The sequence below is a fragment of the Schistocerca piceifrons genome, chromosome X (genome assembly GCF_021461385.2).
Source record: "Schistocerca piceifrons isolate TAMUIC-IGC-003096 chromosome X, iqSchPice1.1, whole genome shotgun sequence".
In the NCBI taxonomy this organism is placed as follows: domain Eukaryota; kingdom Metazoa; phylum Arthropoda; class Insecta; order Orthoptera; family Acrididae; genus Schistocerca; species Schistocerca piceifrons.
Genome location: NC_060149.1, coordinates 187230237 through 187240844, shown reverse-complemented (window position 1 = coordinate 187240844; position 10608 = coordinate 187230237).

The following is a 10608-nucleotide window of genomic DNA, read 5'->3' as shown; positions in this document are numbered from 1 at the left end:
ATCTATAGATGCCTAAGATATATTTGATGTGCCGCATGGGAGTGTATTGTTTTCATAGCATAGATGGTATACCTTAATTAACAGCGGAACGTATACGATAATAGAAGCAAAAACGTTACAGTACACTCCGCTCTGTAGACGAACCGTTAGTGAAACAATACCGAATGGGTGGTTATGAGAAGTCACTGACTGCAGTGTGGAAAATTTTCCTTATTAGTAGAAATGAATTTGAAATATAAACGCATCGACTAGGTCACCATCTAACTGAGCTCAAAAATTCGCCCATGGCTCCGGACAGACTGTGTACTAGTCAGTACCTGCTACATGTTTCGGCTTTCTTCAAAATAAAAGTGAGCTGATAGCTTTGTTTCATTGGCGGGGCAAGATTCGAGCTCGGTTTGCAAAGATCATATTTTCTCTCGAACAGAGGAGCGCACGCAATCATTCCTCCCACGCGCTGAAACGGGGAGAAAGTTAAATATACGGTACAATAAAAAGTGCCCTCCGCCACGCGCTTCAGTGATTTGCAGAGGACAGATTTAGATGTAGATATAGAACGAAACCAAAAGGACAATGTTTCGAGTAAAATTTATGTTGTTATTCAGTGCGTAGTGCCTTAAAACGATTAATGTACGCTTTGGTGGCGGCAGATAGTTTAATGCTGAACACGATGCGCACGCTGCGGGTTTTGCATTGCAGCTATGCGCGCACGCGCTGACATCGGCGCAAAAACGACATTAACTCAACTCAGCCGGGGCTCGAAACCGCAGCGGCTACCCTCGCATACCAGCAGTGCATTCTGTCGTGAGGTATGGCGGAGATCACATCACACTATATTTCCACCGTGGGCTCGGACGATGAATCTCTGTCCGACGGGGGAGCTTCATTAAACTCCAAGTGATATATCTGACGAGTTGATCCGTGGAAAGAATCTTTCCGAGTGTTGCATTTAACACAATACGGAGGGTAGATATAAAATTTTAATTATCATCTAGAAAAGAGCAAGCAGCGATCGTGGAACATGATGAAAAAAATGGCTCTGAGCACTATGGGACTTACCATCTGTGGTCATCAGTCCCCTAGAACTTAGAACTACTTAAACCTAACTAACCTAAGGACATCACACACATCCATGCCCGAGGCAGGATTCGAACCTGCGACCGTAGCAGTCGCGCGGCTCCGGACTGAGCGCCTAGAACCGCGAGACCACCGCGGCCGGCGAACATGATGATGGAGTTATTTCTTCTCAATATATTCACCCTCGATTGCAACACATTTTTCCGTATGGTGGATGACTTGGATGAAGTCTTTGTTGTAGTACAGGGTATTCCAGAAATGTTGCGAAAAGTTCGAGGTTTAGTAGAGGGTGTCTCGAGGAACAAATCAGGATAGGAACCAGTTTCCGCCATCCAAAGACGCTAGAAAAGTCGAAGTTGTAGGCGCCAGCCCCTGACACTAGGCTACCCCTTCGGCAGCAAACGTGACTTTGTAAACTGAAGGACAGTAGGCGGAAGGCACGCAAAGTTGTTTGTTATTCAGTGATCGCGACTGATCGCCACGATCACTAGTGGCGAAGATGGAGCTACCTACAGTGTATACAGACCTTATCTCCTGTGAATGCAATGTTGTGTTGCCTTGGTGGATGACACACAACATCGCATTCATAGGAGACAAGGCCTTTCTCCACGGCAACTATCTCAATCATTTCCACTGGCGATCGTGGACATTAGTCGCGATCATTAAATAACAAACGACACTACGAGACTTTCCGCCTGCGGTCCCTCAGTGTACGAAGTGACGTTTGCTTCCGAAGGGGTGCCGTGATGGCAGGCGCTGACGCCTATAGCTTCGACGTGCTATAGCGTCGTTGGATGAAGTTTCCGGAAACTGGTTCCTATCCTCGATCCAGAGAAAGAATTCGTTTTACTCGTCGGAAGTTGGACATTGTTTCTGAATACCTGTATCAGCTGCATTTGAAGGTAGCAGCTGTTTTATCTCCTGACTCATGGGACTGGATTGATGGCACGACATGGGGTAAGTCTGACTGGGTTCGCGAAGTGGCTACAAAAAGACAGCCTTCTCAGGTGGAGTCTGTTGTACGACGTCCTGTCATAAATTTGACGGGTAAGGATCTGGTCGAAGCTGCGTTATCTGTTTTAAGTGAAGGGCTAAATTTTTCCCTACTCCAAAGACTTTGCCGATATTATCTTTCACCAGCGCTATTGAAGAAGCTGTCCGACCCCTATCAGAGGAGTCTAATGAAGAAATCAAACGTGAAACCTGTCGAGCAATTACGAAACATCGTCCAAATAGAAGTAATGTTTCCAAGGACATTGTTTCTGAATACCTGTATCAGCTGCATTTGAAGGTAGCAGCTGTTTTATCTCCTGACTCATGGGACTGGATTGATGGCACGACATGGGGTAAGTCTGACTGGGTTCGCGAAGTGGCTACAAAAAGACAGCCTTCTCAGGTGGAGTCTGTTGTACGACGTCCTGTCATAAATTTGACGGGTAAGGATCTGGTCGAAGCTGCGTTATCTGTTTTAAGTGAAGGGCTAAATTTTTCCCTACTCCAAAGACTTTGCCGATATTATCTTTCACCAGCGCTATTGAAGAAGCTGTCCGACCCCTATCAGAGGAGTCTAATGAAGAAATCAAACGTGAAACCTGTCGAGCAATTACGAAACATCGTCCAAATAGAAGTAATGTTTCCAAGGAAGAAAGATGTGCGATACGAAAGCTGCGTGAAGATACTGACACAGTCGTCCTGCGTACTGATAAAGGTAATGCTACCGTCCTTTTGCCTCAGGAAGTCTACAAGGAAAAGATATGTGGTCTACTTAGTTCTGGTGTATACTGGAAGATTAACAAAAATCCTACCAACAAGGTGACAATAAGGACCGCTGCCTTGCTGAACGCTTCATCACTACCAAAGGAAGTCACCAGAAAGTGCGAGGTGCAGTACCACCGAGATTTTATGGTCTTCCTAAAGTTCACAAGATGGGTAAGGATGAGCGTCTAGAGGACTTGTCTATGAGACCTATAACGAGCACTATTGGTTCACTAACGTATTTTTCTGCCAAATATTTAGCTTCCTTATTAAAACCATTGGTAGGAAAATGTAGTCACCACATTCGTAATACTATGATTTTATTCAGAGACTAAGCAATGTCAGGATAAATAGTATGGATGTGCTTGTTAGTTTTGAAGTGGTATCATTATACACCAAGGTACCTTTAAAGGACTCTATCTCTTATCGGGCAACATTTTGATAAGAACATTACGGCATTATTTGAACATGTGCTTTTATCATCTTATTATCAGTTTAATGGTGAATTTTATGAGCAGATTGATGGCGTTGCTATGGGAAGCCCCCTCTCGCCTCTGGTAGCTGATGTAATCATGGAAGACCTCGAGGACAAGACACTTGACTCAGCAAGTTCTAAACCAACGTTCTTCTGGAGGTACGCGGACGACACATTTGTGGTATAGCCGCACGGGATGGATGAATTAGATCGATTTTTTGAGTATTTGAATTCTATCCACGCTAGTATCAAATTTACAATGGTAATCAAAAAAGGTGTCTGCCTTCCCTTTTTGGACGTTGTTGTTCGCTATAAAGCTGATGGCACATTAGGACATGCCGTATACCGGAAACCAACGCACACAAATCTATATCTACATGCGAATAGCTGCCATCACCCTTCACAGATAATAGGTGTCCTTAAGACCTTAGTGGATAGGGCGCACTGTATATCCGATAAAGATAATTTTCAAGAAGAGCTCACATACCTAAAGAGCATTTTTTAAATTGAATGGATTTTCTCCGCAAAAAATTCGTAGAGCATTCAATGCAGGTACGTGATGGGGAAGAAGATAGTAATCCTTCAGATCAAGTGCACCTATGTGGGTGCCCTTTCCTCGAAGATAGGCCGTATTCTTTAGAAACACTGTGTTAAGGTGATTAAGGAACTCGCTTTATCAGTGGGCTGCAAGTTCTTGCTTTTATACAACAGTTTTTTTTGCTTATTTATTTGCAATTTGCCCCACTACAATTCTGTTTTCCTGTCTGGACCGTAATGTTTGTGTTGTATGAAGATGATGATGCAAAACTTAACGTCCCCATCCGACAGACAGGTCAGCATCAACAGTGTCACACGCCCTCACTTCATGAGGCACTGCAGACAGGTTAGGCATGTAAATCAGTACACTGGCGCAAAATCTGGTGATGAGGAACTTTACTCCACCATCTCTCCTCCCATTGTCGGCAAAATATTAACAATGAAAACTTTTTATCACTTACAGAATTCGAACCGGCTTGGCCTCGGATCGAGCGCCATTGCAAAAGCGTGCGTTAGTGACCTTTGCCTACGGACGCGGTTTTCTGTACAATGCTGAGACTGCGATTTGCATGTGTACCAGGATCATGGGCGACCGCAGGAATTTTTCCAAGAGGGGGCAAAGTGTCAATTTCATACAGTTTCACATAACTGTGACAAGACGTGTCTCAAAAACTAAATGTGACAAGAAATACACAAAACTTATTTTTTTTTCAAAAGATCGATAGCTGCTTAACATTTTAAAAGTAGATTGCTTTGGTAGCTAAATATTATGTATACTTCAATATTACATGCAAAGCACATGTTTTATGTTATTCATATGAATATGTATGCCACCTTTTTGATTGAACGATCTGAAGTTACATCCACGTATGATTTGTATTTTGTTAATGTCTAATATGTCCCTCAGTTCCGAATGTTCGCAAATATTTTGACTCACATGATTAAATCCAGGGAATACGTGTTACGAAGTGAAGCCCTAAACATTCACAAAAAATGTAATCCATTTCCATAATGTTAGAATGAAAATGAAAATTTGAAGTCCAAAATAGGTAAAAAAGTCAACTCGATTGAGAAACTGCCATGTTTATTTTTCTCGAGGTAGAGAAACAGGGGAATTAATTTTTAAAAAGGCTTATAACATTTTGGTGCCACCTAAAAAAAATTATTTTGTTATAAAACTGATCATATTAACGAATTTATGACATTACATTCATGCTTCATAGCTTCTATTGTGAGTGGCGTAACTGAATTTGAACAAAATTTGTCTTTCAAGCTACAATTTTCTTATTGGTTAGGTAAAACGTAGTGCAGTGGCAGTATACGACATGATGAATGCGGGAAACCTTCCAAAACTACCCTCACACTGGCCGGTAGAATCGGCTTTAAAGAGCCAAGAACTGAAACAAGGTAATCTGCATATATCTAGTTTGTCACTTTGTTGCGCAGCCATATCATCTCTAAAGCAAAGTTCGTGGCTCTGTGACTGCATGTGGTGCTGTGTTACCCCATAGACTTTGGGAAGCTCCAAATCTTGGAGAGGAAATCTTGCCGCAATTCAAAGTTCACACTTTTTCCTTCTCTTCCAGCGCAGAAAAATACTTCTTTTCTGGGCTGATATTTTTGGGATTAAGATTCGAAGTACACACCTGTAGTATAGAATTGACGTGTTCTTATGAGTGTACTACAATAGCACTGAATAAAAATTCAGCACGCTTTACAGGTTTTCCTTGCCCGTAGACAAATGGTAAACTACTGTTGTCACTCCGTTGTGCAGCAAGGAGGGACGTCCTTACGACAATTGGCGAGGGATTATTTGCACATATACTGGTGACATATTTATGATGTGTTGGGGATTAGAGACGGGATCCTTGCAACAGTGTGTTGGTGCGGCACCTTTCTGCAGCTCGGCGAGGGCTGAACAATGAAACGACAGAAAATATTGAAAACACTGCTTCGGGCTGTCTTGTAGAGGATCGAATCCAGCTCGACTACAGAATAGCGACGAAACTGTAGCTGCAGCAAGGAATCACCATAATGAACAGCGTGACAACCAAGAAACGCCAAGATGTATCGTAATCGATAAAACGACAGTACTTTCTGTCGCAGTTGGCAATGTTAAATCTGCAGTTTAGCCGAGTCGCAGATGATGATTCCCAGAAATTCGAGAGAATTCTGTAATGACCAAAAAGCATGTACCCATATTTCAGAGGAGGGCAAGTTCTTAGTGTTAAAAGTCCTACCGACATACCAGAAATGAGAGAAGCTTTATCTGTCATAGTTACGAAAGTGACTGATGACAGTGAGTGAAATGTATCCGAAAATTTGTGTCCTGAGTCCCAGTCGTTGTGAGACCTTGCACATAAACGACTACAGACGGCAGCCAAATTGTGCCCTGCTGAACCGCTAGCTGTTAATGCCGTAGCATTTCACGAAGTTCGATCCGTATTGGCAGTTACAGATTATGACGCGTAGCCGATTTACTCGGGAGTATTTAGTGCGTATGAGTACCTACGCTGCGATTGAGATCAGGGCGTGGAAATGCCACGAGGCAGGAATTTAACGCAGATCTAATTAGCGTTCTGTCAGGACAGCATTCCTCTGCGACTTCAGCTTGTTAACACTAAGCTGTTATAAAATGATCCGCGTCCCAAAATCCAGTGACGCCAAAGTATGATGAATACGTAATATCCTGAAATGCATTGATAGAGCTAAACACTGTGACCGCGGCTAGCAACAAACGGCACTTAGCCGCAGAGGAACTGACCAGGGAGAGCAATTAACGTAATTGAGAATGGTCAGTGTTGCATCGGTTGTCTGTGGCTTGAACGCGCTAACTCTAACAAGGGGAGACCACAACGTTGGGATCATGGATTTACTTCAAACTTTGTATAAGGCCATTAAAATGACACAATGTGTAAGCAGAAAGGTGCGCTACGCTGACAATTCCGAAAAAATCGCAAGAGAAGTATTACGCGTCTATTGCGTGACTGATGTACCTGTGCGTAGGTGCTGAACGTTAGAGACGGCAAATCATCGAGTATAACTGAAATGATATCAGGTGTTCCCCAAGGAAGCGTCCTGGGACCTCTGCTTTTCCTGACCTATATAAATGACCTGGGTGACAATCTGAGCAGTTCTCTTAAGTTGTTCGCAGATGATGCTGTAATTTACCGTCTAGTAAGGTCATCCGAAGACCAGTATCAGTTGCAAGGCGATTTAGAGGAGATTGCTGTATGGTGTGGCAGGTGGCAGTTGACGCTAAATAACGAAAAGTGTGAGGTGATCCACATGAGTTCCAAAAGAAATCCGTTGGAATTCGATTACTCGACAAATAGTACAATTCTCAAGGCTGTCAATTCAACTAAGTACCTGGGTGTTAAAATTACGAACAACTTCAGTTGGAAAGACCACATAGATAATATTGTGGGGAAGGCGAGCCAAAGGTTGCGTTTCATTGGCAGGACACTTAGAAGATGCAACAGGTCCACTAAAGAGACAGCTTACAGTATACTCGTTCGCCCTCTGTTAGAATATTGCTGCGCGGTGTGGGATCCTTAGCAGGTGGGATTGACGGAGGACATCGAAAGGGTGCAAAAAAGGGCAGCTCGTTTTGTATTATCACGTAATAGGGGAGAGAGTGTGACAGATATGATACGCGAGTTGGGATGGAAGTCATTAAAGCAAAGACGTTTTTCGTCGCGGCGAGATCTATTTACGAAATTTCAGTCACCAACTTTCTCTTCCGAATGCGAAAATATTTTGTTGAGCCCAACCTACACAGGTAGGAACGATCATCAAAATAAAATAAGAGAAATCAGAGTTCGAACAGAAAGGTTTAGGTGTTCGTTTTTCCCGCGCGCTGTTCGGGAGTGGAATGGTAGAGAGATAGTATGATTGTGGTTCGATGAACCCTCTGCCAAGCACTTAAATGTGAATTGCAGAGTAATCAAGTAGATGTAGATGTAGATGTAAAGTTCATGGTGATCAAGTGGTTGGTGTTCGAGCTTTGTGACACGTACTTGTATCGGGCGATGGTTTGACTCCCGCTCAAGCCTTCATTTCTGTAGGACAAGTGTAAATTTACTGATATTTAAAAAAATTGCACCTACACTTGTAACGGCTCCATGTGAGTCGCTACAGTCACATGCTCAAAACACACTTGGGTGCTCTTCTGACACTCACGGAATTTTTATTCGGAATTATGTTATATTATCACTCTTAGTATAGTCTGCAGATGTGAATGCTGACGTATGCGTGGGCTGTCTGCTGTGGGTTCTGTGAATGCGGAGATGCATTGTAGCCAACCGTTGTATTAAGTAGAGTGCGACTGCACTGGACGAGAGAGACGTAAGTTCCTCGCGCGTTAGCAGACCCCGTTAGGTCGGCAATTAGCCGCTGTGCAGACTCTCTGAGTCCTTCCGGCCACTGTGTGTGGACCCCGAACGAGGAGAGACGGTTAGGCATTCCCTGCTGAGACTCTGGTGAGTATAGACGCTCTGCGTGATGGCTCCTACAGTCATCTTAGTTAAGAGAGATAGTCAGATTGCATAAAATTACTATTTTTTTTTGACGGGCCAGCATTCCATATAACCGTAATATTAAGTAAAGTGAGTGATCATGATTTTATTAAATAAAATGTTGTTGTTATATAAAATTCTTAACTTGGTCTCACAGCAACGTCTTATTTCCGTTACCATTCCAGTTACGTTATTCAAACTTTCAACTTAAAGTTAACCAGTAGTCAGAAATTTTGTAGTGACATGTGCTCATGCAAACGCTCGTAGGGGTCTCACACAAAAGATGCAGGTGCCATTTTCAAGTTGAGGATGCCTGCCAAGGCTTTGCGGAAATCATGTATCACGCACACTATTCGTTCTTGCTACATTAGCAACGTCTCATCACTACGCAGGTTAACTGCCAAAAGAGGCCTGCATCTGTTTCTGCAGCTCGAGGCATCGAGGTGCAAAGTATTTCCAGGTACCGTACCAAACTGCACGTGTAAGGGATTTCGCAAATCACGACAGGCATACATTTTCAGGAAAACTATGCGTTCCTTCATTTATTTATCGAGAATTATAAATATGTTTGTTCTAATAATTAAATCTAATTAAAAATAGTAAGTAGTGAAATAACATGAAATTCACTAAAAATTCATGCAAATACACGTGGTTTTTTAAAAATTATATTACCTCTCAAATGTCATATAAATTGAATAATGTGACCAGTGATGAAAAAGATATAAGCCGGAATCGAACCGTCGCGTCGTACACGTTCGTCTTACGTAGCTCAAACGCTAACCTTTCTTTCATCTAATTTTGTTCGTTATTGTTTGTTGCATATATTCGGGGTGGGAGTCCCATGACACCCTTTCACCGTTGGTCCATTCACTAGGGGTTTTTATTATTATTATTACTACCACTACAGAGGGCAGCTAACCCCCTGGCCCAACACGCTGAGCAGCCGTGCCGGCAAGCACTGACCATCATGAACTGTAATCTACGCACCTACGCACAGATACATCAGGTACATAATAGAAGTGCAAAAATTTCTCTTGCTATTCTCTCGGAATTGCCAGAGTAATGTACATAACTACACTACTGGCCATTAAAATTGCTACACCACGAAGATGACGTGCACCAGACGTGAAATTTAACCGACAGGAAGGAGATGCTGTGATATGTAAATGATTAGCTTTTCAGAGCATTCACACAAGGTGGGCGCCAGTGGCGACATATACACCGTGCTGACATGAGGAACGTTTCCAACCAATTTCTCATACACAAACAGCAGTTGACCGGCGTTGCCTGGTGAAACGTTGTTGTGATGCCTCGTGTAAGGAGGAGAAATGCGTACCATCACGTTTCCGACTTTGATGAAGGTCAGATTGTAGCCAATTGAGATTGCGGTTTATCGTATCGCGACATTGCTGCTCGCGTTGGTCGAGATCTAATGACTGTTGCAGAATATGGAATCGGTGGGTTCAGGAGGGTAATACGGAACGCCGTGCTGGATCCCAACGGCCTCGTATCACTAGCAGTCGAGATGACAGGCATCTTCTCCGCATGGCTGTAACGGATCGTGCAGCCACGTCTCGATTCCTGAGTCAACAAATGGGGGCTGCGGTTACCCTTGACGCTGCATCACAGACAGGAGAGCCTGCGATGGTGTACTCAACGATGAACCTGGCTGCACAAATGGCAAAACGTCATTTTTTCGGATGAATACAGGTTCTGTTTACAGCATCATGATGGTCGCATCCGTGTTTGGCGACATCGCGGTGAACTCACATTAGAAGCGTGTATTCGTCATCGCCATACTGGCGTATCACCCGGCGTGATGGTATGGGGTGCCACTGGTTACAGGTCTCGGTCACCTCTTGTTCGCATTGACGGCATTTTGAACAGTGGACGTTACATTTCAGATGTGTCACGACCCGTGGCTCTACCCTTCATTCGATCCCTGCGAAACCCTATATTTCAGCAAGATAATGCACGACCGCATGTTGCAGGTCCTGTACGGGCGTTTCTGGATACAGAAAATGTTCGACTGCTGCCCTGGCTAGCACATTCTCCAGATCTCTTAGCAATAGAAAACGTCTGGTCAATGGTGGCCGAGCAACTGTATCGTCACAATACGCCAGTCACTACTCTTGATGAACTGTGGTATCTTGTTGAAGCTGCATGGGCAGCTGTACCTGTACATGCCTTCGAAGCTCTGTTTATCTCAATGCCCAGGCGTATCAAGGCCGTTATTACTGCCAGAGG